General features: G+C 50.3%; 2 protein-coding genes across 2 annotated transcripts in view; one reads left to right on the forward strand and one right to left on the reverse strand.

Moving 5' to 3' along the window:
• Nucleotides 1–14,639, reverse strand: part of PANX3 (pannexin 3) — a 29,980-nt gene that overhangs the window by 4,085 nt on the left and 11,256 nt on the right. The window lies entirely within an intron of this gene.
• Nucleotides 1–14,639, forward strand: part of VSIG10L2 (V-set and immunoglobulin domain containing 10 like 2) — a 174,004-nt gene that overhangs the window by 1,621 nt on the left and 157,744 nt on the right. The window lies entirely within an intron of this gene.

Raw genomic sequence — 14,639 nt, forward strand, 5'->3', positions numbered from 1 at the left:
TTCTTTTTCATAGGTATGCAAGATGAGAGTCGTCATAGCAATCCATTGTTAAAAGTAGAAGTCGCCAAATGTGTCCTCTTTTTTGCTCTTCAAAATGCTCTACTCTTTTCCTCCAGGCAGGGGTTTAAAAGCTTTATCAAACTTCTCTGCGAGCTCTGGCATAAATTGCTGAAGATGCTTCATAAACCCTAATTTGACAGTCATTCACACCTCTAACACAGACTATCAGATTTTGTAAAGCTGGTATTGTTAGATCAAGTTCATCAGTTTTGTGGAACTAATTAATCTAAATTGTGTCAATGGGATTTTGAAAAGATTAATTGTTACGGTTTTTATAAGAATTTTAAGGTCTCAAATACAGAATAAATATTCTTAAATGAACACATATCTAAATATATGAACCATGTGTCTGAAATAGTACGGGAGCGCAATCCTGAAGTGATTTTGATTCTCCCAATGACCGCAAATATTCCTCTGCAGTAAGGGAGGCAAATGAGGAAAGTCTTCCTATTGTCTTTTTTGCTTACAAATCCTGTTTTAAGGGTATATTTGTGTATGAATAGGGTGAATCTGTGACCTGGATTCAGGAACTAAAATTGAAATATACTCAGAGTCGCAAAGTGATTTCATGCTCTTTATTCAGCTCATAGTGGTGAGGAGGAATGAATGAAAGTCCCCTCACAGTATCTGCTATATATACATTATTTACACAATGGGCTGCACATGATTGGCTAATCCCGGAATTCTACTGTAAGCCAATCAGGTTGTGGATTCACTTCTATCTGGAGCCGGATTGGGTGGTTCCTGCCAACCAATCATGCTGCTGCATTGTTCTAGGACCAATCAGACTGCTGTATTCTGAATCCTATTGTTCTAGGACCAATCAGACTGCTGCAGTTTGGATCCTATTCAACTCAGTACATAACACCCCTCCCCTCTAAGTTCCAGTCCTGCCCGGGAGGTCGCATTCATAGTCCTCAAGGTATGCCGGCGGCCTACGTGTGCGTTGCGGCCTGGGGTGTTCCCCGGTCCGGGGTTCAGGTTCTGGCTCGTGTTCCAAGGATGCTGGCTGTGATGGGCCTGTTTGGTCTGGTGCAACCGGCTCGCTCAGTCGTGGTTCTGGTTCCGGTGTCCTTTCGGCCTCACGGGTCCTCTCTGTATTTACTGATTCTGCCTCTCCTGCTCTATGGGCCTCACTGCCCCGCTGTTCCCTTGGGACTCCTCTGACCTGTCCTCCTCCTGGGTTTCTCCCGGGAATCATCGCCGTATCTGGTCGCAGTGGCGGCGCCAGCATTGCCCCCCATCCGTTAGCACCTCGTACGACACGGGGCCAGTGACCCTGGTGACTGTGGCGGGTACCCATGCTGGGCCTGCCCCAAAATTCTTTGCGTACACTGGGTCCTCGGCCTCGAAGGTCCGGGGGTTCCTGCCTTCCCCCACCACTACCTCATCCTGAGCTCTATCGGGGTGAAGGCGGTCCAATCTGATTGCAAGGCGCCGACCCATTAGTAGTTCAGCGGGGCTCCGGCCAGTCGTTGAGCTGGGGGTGCTGTGCTGTGCTAGAAGGAATGTGGCAAGGCGGTACTCCCAGTCCCCATGCGTCATGCGGCGAAGGGTGTCCTTGGTGGTCCGCACCATGCGTTCTGCTTGGCCATTGGTGGCAGGGTGGAACGGCGCCGAACGGATGTGGCGGATGGCGTTCTGTGCTGTGAAGGTTTGGAATTGTGATGGCCTGGGATTCCGATTCGGAGGATGAAACAGAGGAATCCCAGCCTGCACAGGAGTCCCCGCCTCCAGGGCCGGCTGAACTGGGGCAAGGCCTAGAGGCTGAAGAGCCTGCACCTGTGGCAGTGCAGCAGGAGCTGGCCCCAGGTGAAGTCCTCCTGGCCCCAGAGGAGCCTGATGACTCAGTGGCCACAGGTGAGCCTCCTCCAGGGCCCAGTAACCCTTCGGCCTCTCCTGATCTGCAGAGGCTTAGGGCAGAGAGGCGAAGGGAACTAGTTGCCCCCAGGAGGAGTGCTCGCCTTAAGGCCAGAGTAGGCGGGGCTCCTGGGGGTCGGGACCGCCCCTGACCTTAGAAGAGGATAAAAGCCCACTCATCCCGGCCCCAGGTTGCGGGAGCAACATCGTTGTTGGCTTCGGACCTTCCTGTGATCCTGATCCTTGCTCGGCCTCCTGTTCCTGACTAACCGGTACTCCTGTTCCCTGCTCGGCTTCCTGTTCCTGACTATCCAGTACTCCTGTTCCCTGCTCGGCTTCCTGTTCCTGACTATCCAGTGCTCCTGTTCCCTGCTCGGCCTCCTGTTCCCGACCATCCGGTGTTCCTGTTACCTGCTCAGCCTTCTGTTCCAGCGTTCCTGTTCCCCGCCCGTCTCTCTGCATCGGACCTCGCCCCGCTTCGTGTGGACTCTGCTACACTCACGGTACCTTACCCCCGGGACCAGCACAGGAATTCTTCTGATGTAAATGCAGTCCCGTTGTCTGAGACGAGAGTGTCAGGGAGCCCATGGGTTGCAAACAGCCTGCGTAGAACCCGGATGGCTGCGGACGTGGAAGTGGACGGTACCAGTGCGACTTCCAGCCATTTGGTGTAGGAGTCCACCACTATGAAGAATGTTTTCCCCTGAAAGGGGCCAGTGAAATCCACATGCAGGCGTGACCATGGTGCTCGGGCGGACTCCCAGGACTGGACTGGGGCCTTTAGGGGATCTGGGCGGGATTCTTGGCAGGCCTGGCAGTGTTTGACCCAGGCCTCTATCTCTCCATCGATCCCCGGCCACCACACATAACTCCTGGCAAGGGCCTTCATTCTTACTACCCCTGGATGTGTCTCGTGTAGGGCTGTGAGGACCCTTTTGCGAAGGGGCTGGGGAACAACGACTCTGCTTCCCCATAACAGGCACCCCTTGTGGGCCGACAGTTCATGTTTGCGGGTTGTGTAGCCGGCGAATTCTGGCCCGGGGCTGCTGCTGGGCCATCCCCTCCACACCCAGTCCAGGACCCGGGAGATGACCCTATCTTTCTTGGAATGGTGTGCAACCTCTTGTGCCTGAATGGGGCGGTCGGGAAGCAGCTCCAGGCTCATAACCTCTTGTGCAGGTGCTGGGTCAGGGCCTGTTTCCGGTAGTGGTAGCCTGCTGAGGGCGTCCGCATGGCCCATCGCCTTCCCAGGTCGGTGAATCAGTGCATACTGGTAGCTGGCAAGGAAAATTGACCACCTGAGGACACGAGGAGACAGCACTTGGGGGGTCTGCTTTTCGGGGGCAAACAAGCCAAGCAACGGCTTGTGGTCAGTCACCACGGTGAAGGGCCGCCCGTACAAGAAATCATGGAATTTTTTTACTCCCTTCACGATTGCCAGCCCCTCCTTGTCGATTTGCGAGTAGTTCCGCTCGGTTGCGTTGAGTGTCTGGGAAAAGTACGCCACCGGTACCTCTCTTCCATCCGGGAGTTGGTGCCCCAGGACAGCGCCAATGCCATAGGGTGAGGCGTCGCATGCTAGCACCACTGGCAGCCTCTCGTCGAAGTGTGCCAAGACCGAGTTTGAGACAAGCAAGTCCTTGACTGCCTGGAATGCGGCCTCCTGGCGCTGGCCCCACACCCAAGGGGCCCGTTTGTCCAGGAGTCTGTGTAGGGGCTCCGCTACCGCCGCCTTGTGGGGAAGGAAGGAATGGTAGAAGTTCAATAGTCCCAAGAAGGCCTGAAGTTCAGTCTTGCTCTTGGGCGCTGGGGCATCACAAATGGCCCGTACCTTGTCCCCAGTCGGGTGGACCCCTTCTGCGTCCACCATAAATCCCAGAAAGTCCACCTGAGGCACTCCTAGTAGACATTTTTCCCGCTTCACCTTGAGACCCGCCGTCTGGAAACGGTGCAGAACGGTGCGGAGGCGGTCCTCAAACTCCTCTGGTGTGGGCCCGGCAATCAACACATCATTGAAGAAGGGGGTGACGCCAGGAATCCCTTTAAGGAGCGAGTCCATTAGATTCTGGAATATGCCTGGTGCCACACTGACCCCGAATTGCAGCCGCTTTACCCTGAACGCTCCTCTGTGCGTCACAATCGTCTGTGCCTCTGCTGTGGCCTCATCTACTGGCAGCTGTTGATATGCTTGGGCCAAGTCCAGCTTGCCAAAAATTTTCGACCCAGCCAGGGTGTCAAGGACATGGCTGACCACTGGCACTGGGTATGCGTGGGCCATGAGGGCCTTGTTTATGGTACATTTGTAGTCTGCGCAGATGCGGACCGAACCATTAGGCTTGACGGGTGTGACGATTGGGGTTTCCCAGGGGGCATTAGGCACCGGCTCCAGCACTCCTTGCTCCACGAGTCGGTCCAATTCCTCGTCTATACGGGGTTTCAAGGCGAACGGGACCCGGCGGGCCTTGAGCCTGACAGGTCGTACTGTGGGGTCAAGCTGTAGCGCAATGGGGGGGCCCGTATATTGTCCCAATTTCCCGTCGAAAACCCCTGGAAATTCCTTGCATATGGCGTCCACATCCACTTGTAAGCCAGTGTGGTTCACCCCGGTGACAGCTAGCCCCAGTGGTCCAAACCATGCCAATCCCAGTAAGCTAATGTACGGGCCCTTGACCACAAGCAAGTCCAGTTGCCGCGTCCACCCTCGGTATTGCACCCTGAAGGTCCCCACCCCCATTGTGGGGACCTTACGTTTCTGGAAGTCCCGTAGGGTGAATGGGGCCAGCCTGAGTTTGGGGCCCCCAGTAGGACACAGTTTCCTTAAGGTCCTTGCCGAGATTATGGATAGAGTTGAACCCGTGTCAAGCTCCATGCGGCATGGGGCCCCCTCTATCTGTACCTCTACATAAATTTTCTCTACGTTGGGGTGGGGCAACTGGTATACCTGGCAGTCCGTGAGCTCCGTCGAGTTGCCTTGGTGCGTTGGGCCCCGGGACCTGGGGCTCTTGGATTGGTCATCTGATGCCTGGTGTCGGGTGGGCCGAGCCCGACACACCCGGGCGATGTGTCCCGATTTTCTGCACTGCCTGCACTCTGCGTTGCGGAAACGGCAGGTCCTCCTCTCATGACTCTCCCCGCAGCTTGCACAGTTTCCTCCTTCTCGTCAAGGCAGCTGTGGTCTGTGCGCTGCTTGAGTGCGCTGCTGTACTCGGTGCACCTCCTCCCTGTCGGATCCTGAGTCGTCGGTGAGGTCTTCGTGGTGGACCCTCGGTTGGGATGGCAGGCTCGGCCGTGCCTCTTGCGTCGACCTCTCGGCAGCTTCCGTTGCCAGGGCCTCCTCCAGAGCGACCTGGAACGTTAGGTCCTTCTTAGCGTAGAGGCGTCGTTGCAGCTTCTCATCCTTCAGGCCACCGACGAGGCGGTCACGAAGCATGTTCTCCAGCTCTGAGAAGTTGCAGAACCGGGCGGCTTGGCGGAGAGAGGTCACAAACCCAGTTATGGTTTCCCCAGGGGCTTGCCGCTTTGCGTAGAAGGCATTTCGACGAGCCACCACTGAGGGCTGCGGCGAAAAGTGCCCCTTCAGCTGTTCCATTATTGTTTTGTATGGAACAGTAGCGACGTCTTCAGGCGCAAGGAGAGCCCGGGCGACTTCAAACGTCTCCTCTCCGCAGACGCTGAAGAATATTGCCCTCTTCTTGGCGTCTTCTTCGTCGGTGACCCCTTGGGCTTCTAGGAGGAAGGTGAAACGGGAGGCATACGCTTCCCAGTCTCCAGATGCTGGGTTGAATGGCGAGAAGCTGCTGTTGGCTTCCATTCTGAGTTCCTTGTGTCCCGGAGCTGAAGCCTGGACACACGGTGCGAGGCAGCGGTGCGGCAGGTGGCGGTGCTGCGGTGCTGCGTGTGGCAGTCAGCTCAGCGGGATCCCACCTTCGTCGCCAGTGAAATATACTCAGAGTCGCAAAGTGATTTCATGCTCTTTATTCAGCTCATAGTGGTGAGGAGGAATGAATGAAAGTCCCCTCACAGTATCTGCTATATATACATTATTTACACAATGGGCTGCACATGATTGGCTAATCCCGGAATTCTATTGTAAGCCAATCAGGTTGTGGATTCACTTCTATCTGGAGCCGGATTGGGTGGTTCCTGCCAACCAATCATACTGCTGCATTGTTCTAGGACCAATCAGACTGCTGCATTCTGAATCCTATTGTTCTAGGACCAATCAGACTGCTGCAATTTGGATCCTATTGTTCTAGGACCAATCAGACTGCTGCAGTTTGGATCCTATTCAACTCAGTACATAACAAAAATATTAACCATCACAAAAGAATGGCCGGGCTGCCCAGGTAATGCAGTCAATGACCATTATCAGGTCATTGATACAGCAGGCAGGATTTCTGCTGTAGACCGCCCCCTTTTGTGATGTACGTATGGTGTTTTGGGGTAGTGGTGGTCTTGGGCTGCAGGATGGGCAATTTCAAAAGTCTATATAATAATAATAATAATAATAATAAATTTTATTTATATCCCGCCCTCCCCAGCCAAAGCCGGGCTCAGGGCGGCTAACAACAATAAAATAATCAATCAAATAATCACACAATCTAAAAATTTCATTATAAAAATTAATTAAATCAAATTGATGGCAACCAATTAAGTAGAATTATGTGCAGGTTGCCAGAGGAGGGAGTCAGGCTGCGCCCTGACCAAAGGCCTGGCGGAACAACTCTGTCTTGCAGGCCCTGCGGAAAGATGTCAGGTCCCGCAGGGCCCTAGTCTCTTTTGACAGAGCATTCCACCAGTTTGGAGCTGCAGCCGAGAAGGCCCTGGCTCTAGTTGAGGCCAGCCTAACCTCTCTGAGGCCTGGGACCTTGAGGATGTTATTATTTGCAGACCGTAGGTTTCTCTGTGGGGCATACCAGGAGAGGCGGTCCCGTAGGTACGAGGGTCCTAGGCCGTATAGGGCTTTAAAGGTTAAAACCAGCACCTTAAACCTGATCCTGTACTCCACCGGGAGCCAGTGCAGCTGGTATAATACCGGATGAATGTGCTCTCGCAGCGAAGACCCTATAAGGAGTCTCGCCGCGGCATTCTGCACCCGCTGGAGTTTCTGGGTCAGTCTCAAGGGCAGCCCCACGTAGAGCGAGTTACAATAATCCAGTCTGGAGGTGACCGTCGCATGGATCACAGTGGCTAGGTCAGGACGAGAGAGATAAGGGGCCAACTGCTTAGCTTGGCGGAGATGAAAAAATGCCGCCTTTGTTATAGCTGTAATCTGCGACTCCATAGAGAGGGAGGTATCGAAGATTACACCCAAACTCTTAACGGACGGTGCTGGCACTAATTGCACCCCCGCAAGAGATGGGAGTTGCCCCCTCGATCCCATATCGTCCCGCCCCAGCCAGAGGACCTCTGTCTTCGAAGGATTTAACTTCAACCGGCTCCCACGTAACCATCCAGCCACAGCTTCCAGACATCTGGTCAGTGTGTCTGGGGCCGAGTCAGGATGGCCATCCATCAACAGATAGAGTTGGGTGTCATCAGCATACTGATGGCAACCCAGCCCAAAACTCCGGACAAGCTGGGCGAGGGGGCGCATAAAGATGTTAAAAAGCATCGGGGAGAGAATTGCACCCTGAGGCACTCCACACACCAAGGAGTGGCGTGATGACAATTCCCCCCCAAGCGCCACCCTCTGTCCCCGACCAGAGAGAAACGAGCGCAGCCATTGAAGGACTGTGCCCTGGATCCCCACGTCGGCAAGGCGGTGGTCCAGGAGTTCGTGATCGACCATGTCAAAGGCTGCTGACAGATCTAGAAGAATCAGCAGCCCCGACCCGCCTCGATCCAGCTGTCTGCGGAGATCATCTGTTAGGGCGACCAGAGCCGTCTCGGTCCCATGACCAGCGCGGAAGCCGGACTGGAATGGGTCCAGAGCAGATGTTTCATCCAGAAACCTACCAAGCTGTTCAGCAACCGCTCTCTCAATCACCTTACCCAGGAATGGAAGATTCGAGACCGGGCGGTAATTGGATAGATCTGAGGGATCTAATGATGTTTTCTTTAAGAGCGGACGCACCACCGCCTCCTTCAGTTCCCCTGGGAATATCCCGGTGCCAAGGGACAAATTGATGATATCCCCCAGGGGGCCCCGCACCTCGTCTGGACACGCTCTAATCAGCCATGACGGGCACGGGTCCAGAGGACAGGTGGTGGGCTTTCCAGCTTGGAGGAATCTGTCCACATCGGCTGGAGATATCCGGTCAAAGTGGTCCAATACTGGACCCGAGGACAGTCGAGGGGCCTCCAGTTCCTTTATTGTATCCAAATTGGCAGGGAGGTCATGGCGGAGCAACAGGACCTTCTCCGCAAAAAAGCTCGCAAATGCCTCACAGCTGTGTGTCAGATTGTTATTTAAATTTGGCTGTCCTTCAAGGGACGTTAAAGACCGAATTATACTAAATAATTGCGCCGGGCGAGAGCTAGCGGATGCAATGGAGGCCGAGAAGTAAGACTTCTTAGCAGCCTTCACTGCCATCTCATAGGTTTTCATAAAAACCCTATAAGATGTTCTTGAGGCTCCGTCACGGGCACCCCGCCATACTCGCTCTAGCCGTCTGAGGTCCCGCTTCATTTTCCGAAGCTCCTCGGTAAACCAGGGAGCCCGGTTTCTGAGGGGTCGCAGAGGGCGCTTAGGTGCGATCTCATCGATGGCTTCCAGGAGCTGGGTATTCCAGCCCTCAACAAGCTCAGTCAATGAGTCGCCAGGGGGAGCATGGTCCCGCAAGGCTTGACGGAATCTATCCGGGTCCATCAGCCTCCGCGGGCGAGCCCAAATCGGCTCGCCACCTAAGCAGGGTGGGGGTGGAAAGTCAATCCTGGCTTTCAGAGCGTAGTGATCAGACCATGGCACCTTCATCGAAGGAGACATGATCACATCTATACCGGCGCCAAAGATCAAATCCAGCGTGTGGCCTGCTTGATGTGTGGGGCCCGAAACAAACTGGGAGAGCCCTAGTGTCGCCATGGAAGACACCAGGTCCAGAGCCTGTGAGGAGGGAGTGGCATCAGCGTGGAAGTTGAAGTCTCCCAATACCAATAGGTTAGGGAACTCCAAGGCCCAGCCGGCCACCGCCTCCAGCAGGCCTGACAGGGTGGCTGCTGGTGCGCTAGGTGGCCGGTACACCAGCCAGACAGCCAAGCTCTCCTCGGAGCCCCACACTAGGCCAACACATTCAATGCCGGGGATCGATGGCGATGGTAGAGCCCTGAAAGAACAATCTTCCCGGATTAATACTGCCACCCCTCCCCCCCGGCCCACAGTCCGTGACTGGTGGAGGACGGAGAAACCCGGGGGTGCCATCTCTCGTAAGGTAACAGTTACCCCTTCGCGCACCCAGGTCTCCGTCACACAAGCCAGGTCAACTCCCTGCGAGATAAAGAAATCTCGCAGGGTAGCAGTTTTGTTGCCTATAGACCTGGCATTGCACAACACCAGTGAAGGAGGTGAGTAATCCTTGCTCACCCTACCCTCGTCTCTCGGGATGGGGCGCAGATTGGAAGGGGTACGAGCATATCCATATCTCGATCCCCTTCGCCTATAACATCTGCCCCCACAAGGGCTTGCACAACATTGTTCAGGGTTCTCCTTCCTCCTGCGTGTGGTGAGTGGGGACCCTGTTGCAACTGTTCCTTGAATAAAGATCAGGCTTACTAACCGCTTTGCTTCTCAACATACTCTGGTTGGCCTCTGTTTTTTTCTCCTATCAATAGGGAACCCACTTAAGGACGCAATACGGGCTCTGGAATACCCCAAAAGGGAAAGGGAGCAGTTTTTCTTATAACACTGTTTTGAATTTTATTCACACCTCCTGCAACCCATCCCTGGACACTTCCTTGTCTCTTATGGAATCTCCTAGGGCAACTTCCTGTGTTCCTGTGAGAGGCTTTTTAAATATCTCTTGGGCTGCACCAGAATATGCTGGGACAAGAGCAGTGAAACATTCAGTGCATTTCTTTTAAAGAAAGAAGACAACAGATCTCTTCTGATGCCAGTGAAGAAAGCTGTGACGGTGCCAATTTTATTGATGATAACTTGTATTCATGTTCTACAGTTATATAGTTCCTTTTATTAAATGCTTGCTTTACATGGCCTGGTGACTAGATAATGATGATATATAAAAAGGAACTTCTGAATCCATGTGGAATTACCGTACCGTAATACTTCAGTCCTGCCCATGGTAGCTGCAGGCTGTATGCAACAAAATGTCTGCAAGGATATTCCATGTGCATCTGTGAAATGGCTTACTGGTGCAGGATTTGACACGAGGGGGGTGGAAGGCAGGGTAAACTCAGCAGGGCTTAAGCTTCAAATACTGGAGATACGGGGCTGACTCTGGGGTTGCGGTGCTCATCTCGCTTTATTGGCCGAGGGAGCCGGCATACAGCTTCTGGGTCATGTGGCCAGCATGACTAAGCCGCTTCTGGTGAACCAGAGCAGCGCACGGAAACGCCGTTTACCTTCCTGCCGGAGTGGTGCCTGTTTATCTGCTTGCACTTTGACGTGCTTTCGAACTGCTAGGTTGGCAGGAGCAGGGACCTCACAACGGGAGCTCACCCCGTTGCGGGGATTTGAACCACCGACCTTCTGATCAGCAAGTCCTAGGCTCTGTGGTTTAACCCACAGCGCCACCCGCGTCCCGTAGCAAACATAGACAAGGTGGTAAATAAAGGATTTTGCACACTTAAACGTGCTGTTGCCAGCTGGACTGCTTGTGTTCAGCAGAACAGGGTTTTTAATAATAACGGGGACTAACAGTGTGCCTTCCCTCATTCATACAGTGGTACCTCGGGTTAAGTACTTAATTCGTTCCGGAGGTCCGTTCTTAACCTGAAACTGTTCTTAACCTGAAGCACTACTTTAAATAATGGGGCCTCCCGCTGCTGCCGCGCTGCTGGAGCACGATTTCTGTTCTCATCCTGAAGCAAAGTTCTTAACCCAAGGTACTATTTCTGGGTTAGGAGAGTCTGTAACCTGAAGCGTATGTAACCCGAGGTACCACTGTATTTCTCTTTAGAGATGGGGTGGATATCAGGGGCATTGCTGCATCCAGGGATCATGCTGTTGCTCTGTGCTTTGCTGCACACGGCCTTGGAGCTGCACTCTGTTTTCCCCAGTTAACGAGAAGCACAGCAAGCAGTCACACTGCCCTTGGTTTTTCCCTTCCTTGGCACTTGCCATGCAAAGTAAATTTCCAAAGCTTTCCACAAATGCAGAAGGGTTTGAAACACCCTGAATCCTCTCTTGTACTCAACTTCTTTTTTTAAAACAACTACAACAAACAGTAGTTAATTATGAAGCAGTTGGGATACACACTGTGGAGCCCCTACTGCACAAGTTTACACAAGCAAAGTCCAACAGTATACTTATGTAATTATCATGTGGCACAGAAAAACGTCTCTCCAAAGCCAAAAGGCAAGACTTAATCTGAGCTATAGGCAGTGCTTTTTTTTCTTTCAAAAGAAATGTTTAGGGGTACTCTCATTTTGACTCAAGGAAAATCACCATTTTATAGTTCAAATCGGGAAAAATAAATACAGTAAATGGACAAAAGTACAAAGATCCATGGGATGCGGGTGGCGCTGTGGGTTAAACCTTGCCGATCAGAAGGTTGGCGGTTCGAATCCCCGCAATGGGATGAGCTCCTGTTTTTTGGTCCCAGCTTCTGCCAACCTAGCAGTTCGAAAGCACGTCAAAGTGCAAGTAGATAAATAGGTACCACTCCAGCAGGAAGGTAAACGACGTTTCCGTGCACTGCTCTGGTTTGCCAGAAGCGGCTTAGTCATGCTGGCCACATGACCTGGAAGCTGTACGCCGGCTCCCTCGGCCAATAAAGCGAGATGAGCGACGCAACCCCAGAGTCGGTCACGACTGGACCTAATGGTCAGGGGTCCCTTTACCTTTACCTTTTTACAAAGATCCACAAAATGTTTAGGGGTATGCGTACCCCTGCGTGCCCCCAGGAAAAAAAGCACGGGCTACAGGCAGGTCCCAGCATACGCTTTAAAATAAGAAAGCAGTCCACATTGTTTGCCAATGTTTAAACCCACATGGTGCAACACAAATAGAGGAGTTTGGCACCTTGGGCAAATGATGCACATAGACTTGCTGGTTTTGCACATAATACATTCGTGATGTGAAATTGTGCCCCCATTTTGTCCATCTCTCTTAAATTTCTAACTGAGGGACACGTGGAGCTGCAAATAAGGATGGATGGGTGAATTTCCCTTTCTCAATTTTCCAGTCTTAAATTCAGTTCTGCACATTTCCATATCAGTTTTTTTCAAAGTCCTCACTGAAATTCATTGGTGAATCTCTCCTAATAGTTTGTATGCAGTTTTGCGTAAAGTTAACTTTGTGTAGCGTTTAAAGGTGCCCGCAGCTAAGTCACACTTTCAAAAATGTTATGTGAACCAAAACAGAGCCATCTTTTGTAATTTGCGTTTCTTTAAATTTTGCATTTCTCCAGTCCAGTAATGTGTACAAAAATGTACATACAAGGGTAAATTGTGCAGATACTAGTGAACATAACATTAAAATATGCACTATCTTCTGGAGAATTGCATATGGCAAAAATGTCTATATTTGAATAAACCTGCTGATGAATTTTCATGACTACTTTGTTCAAGAATTGCAAACAGATGTGGATATGTGGAGAACTGAATTTAAAAATGGAAAGATGAGAAACTGAAATGGACAGATTTGTCCATCTCTAATAAATCTATCTGGGCGCTCCTTTCTTTCTAAATTGCAAGCAAAGCTGCTCTGTTTACCCTGACTTCTGATGGTTAGCCGAAATGTTCTGTTTACTTGGTGCCTGTTTTGGTTGGCAGATAAAAGAGTTTCAGCTGTCTAATTTGTGGCAACTTGTTTTATGAGAAACTTGCTGCTGCACAGATGGCATGTGTATCTTTTGGTCTTAGTGATTTCTTCTTAGCTGCCCCATTCAGGGGAAAAAGTATGCAAATATTTTCATAAAGTAATGACTAAATAAAGCAGAGTACTAAATTAGACTTCCTTCATAGTAAACAAAGAATGCTAGTAGGCAGGGCTTTATGTCACAAAAGGGTCGTTCAGATCCATTTTTTCTGCATGCAAAATTACCGGTAATTTGCTAGTTCCCATGCATTCTGTTTTGTTCAGGCTATAGCTATGGCTATTATTCCACCGCTTGTCATCAACTCCAGTCTGGGCCGGCCCACCTATTGAGCAAGGTGAGTTAACTTGAGCGGCAAAATCCACAGGGGCAGCAGATCCCAATGTTGATCTTTGTTCCCCTCTTCTTCCTGATTTAGATCTTCACTCTCTCCTTTCCTGTTGGGAAGGGACACCATTTTGCCATTCACCTCGGGTGCCAAAATGTCTTGGGCCAGCCCTGGCACCAGTGGAAAAGCTTGAAAAATGGGATTAGGGATGGGCAGATCTATCTGTTTTGGTTCCTTATATTCCTGCTCTTCAGTTCTTCACATTTTCACATCCATTTGCAATTTTGCAAGGGTAAGTCCTTGTGAAAATTCATCAGCATTTTAGTGTGATTTCCCCTCCCCTCCCCAAAGATACACATTTTTTGTTGCTGTTTTGCCCAGTGCTTTTTTTTCTGGGGGTACCAAAGGGCATGCAGTACTGGTACCTTTTTTTTCCTAGAAGAAAAGCTCTGGTTTAAAACATGACACTTACTGTAACAACTTCATGGTGAATACCCTTCTAGAAGAAAAGCACTGATTTTGCCAAACATGATGCATTTTTTGTTTGTTATTTTAAACAATTTAGGCATAAATGCGTTAGTCTGTAAGGTGCTACACAACTCTTCATTGTTTTGTTGTTTTGTTTTGTTTTGACATCTGAAGGCAGCCCTGTTTAGGGAAGCTTTTAATTTTTAATAGGTTATTGTATTTTAGTGGTCTGTTGGAAGCCACCCAGAGTGGCTGGGGAAACCCAGCCAGATGGGCGGGGTATAAATATTTATTTATTTGTTTATTTATATTTATAAATAATAAATATAATATAATATAATATAATATAATATAATATAATATAATATAATATAATATAATATATATTAAATATATTATATTATAACAAATATATTTATATTATATATATATTTGTTTGTTTACTTGCTTGTTTGTTTTGCTACGGCAGCCTAGCACGACCTAAAGAGGAGCAGACATGTCAGAGACCAGGCTGAGGAGTCCTGCTCTAATAAGAAATGGTGGGAGCCTCCCCCTGCTCCTGACCAGGATCCCGAAGCTGCCCAGGAGCAGTGGAGCAGTATAGATTTGGAGCAGTGGTTTGCAGAGGGGCATAATTCTGAAGATAAAAGTTAGGAAAAACTGAGGGGTGAACAGCAAAGTGAAGAAGAACTGGAAGAGAGAGAGCTAACAGATTCTCTCTCGCTGGAGACTGTCCAGCCTATTAGTCCAAGGACATGTAGAGCAAATAATAATAATAATAATAATAATAATAATAATAATAATAATAATAATAATTTTATTTATACCCCGCCTTTCCCGGTTCAAAAACCGGGCTCAGGGCGGCTAACAACAAATTTAAAACACTTTAAAACACTTAATTATAAAAGCAGCATAAAATACAGTATAGAAACATGAATAACAATAAAATTCAAAAATCAATTAGATAAACCCCAGGGCTAGCTGGCTGA

Source organism: Podarcis bocagei (genome assembly GCF_964188305.1).
Source record: "Podarcis bocagei genome assembly, chromosome: 15".
NCBI lineage: Eukaryota > Metazoa > Chordata > Lepidosauria > Squamata > Lacertidae > Podarcis > Podarcis bocagei.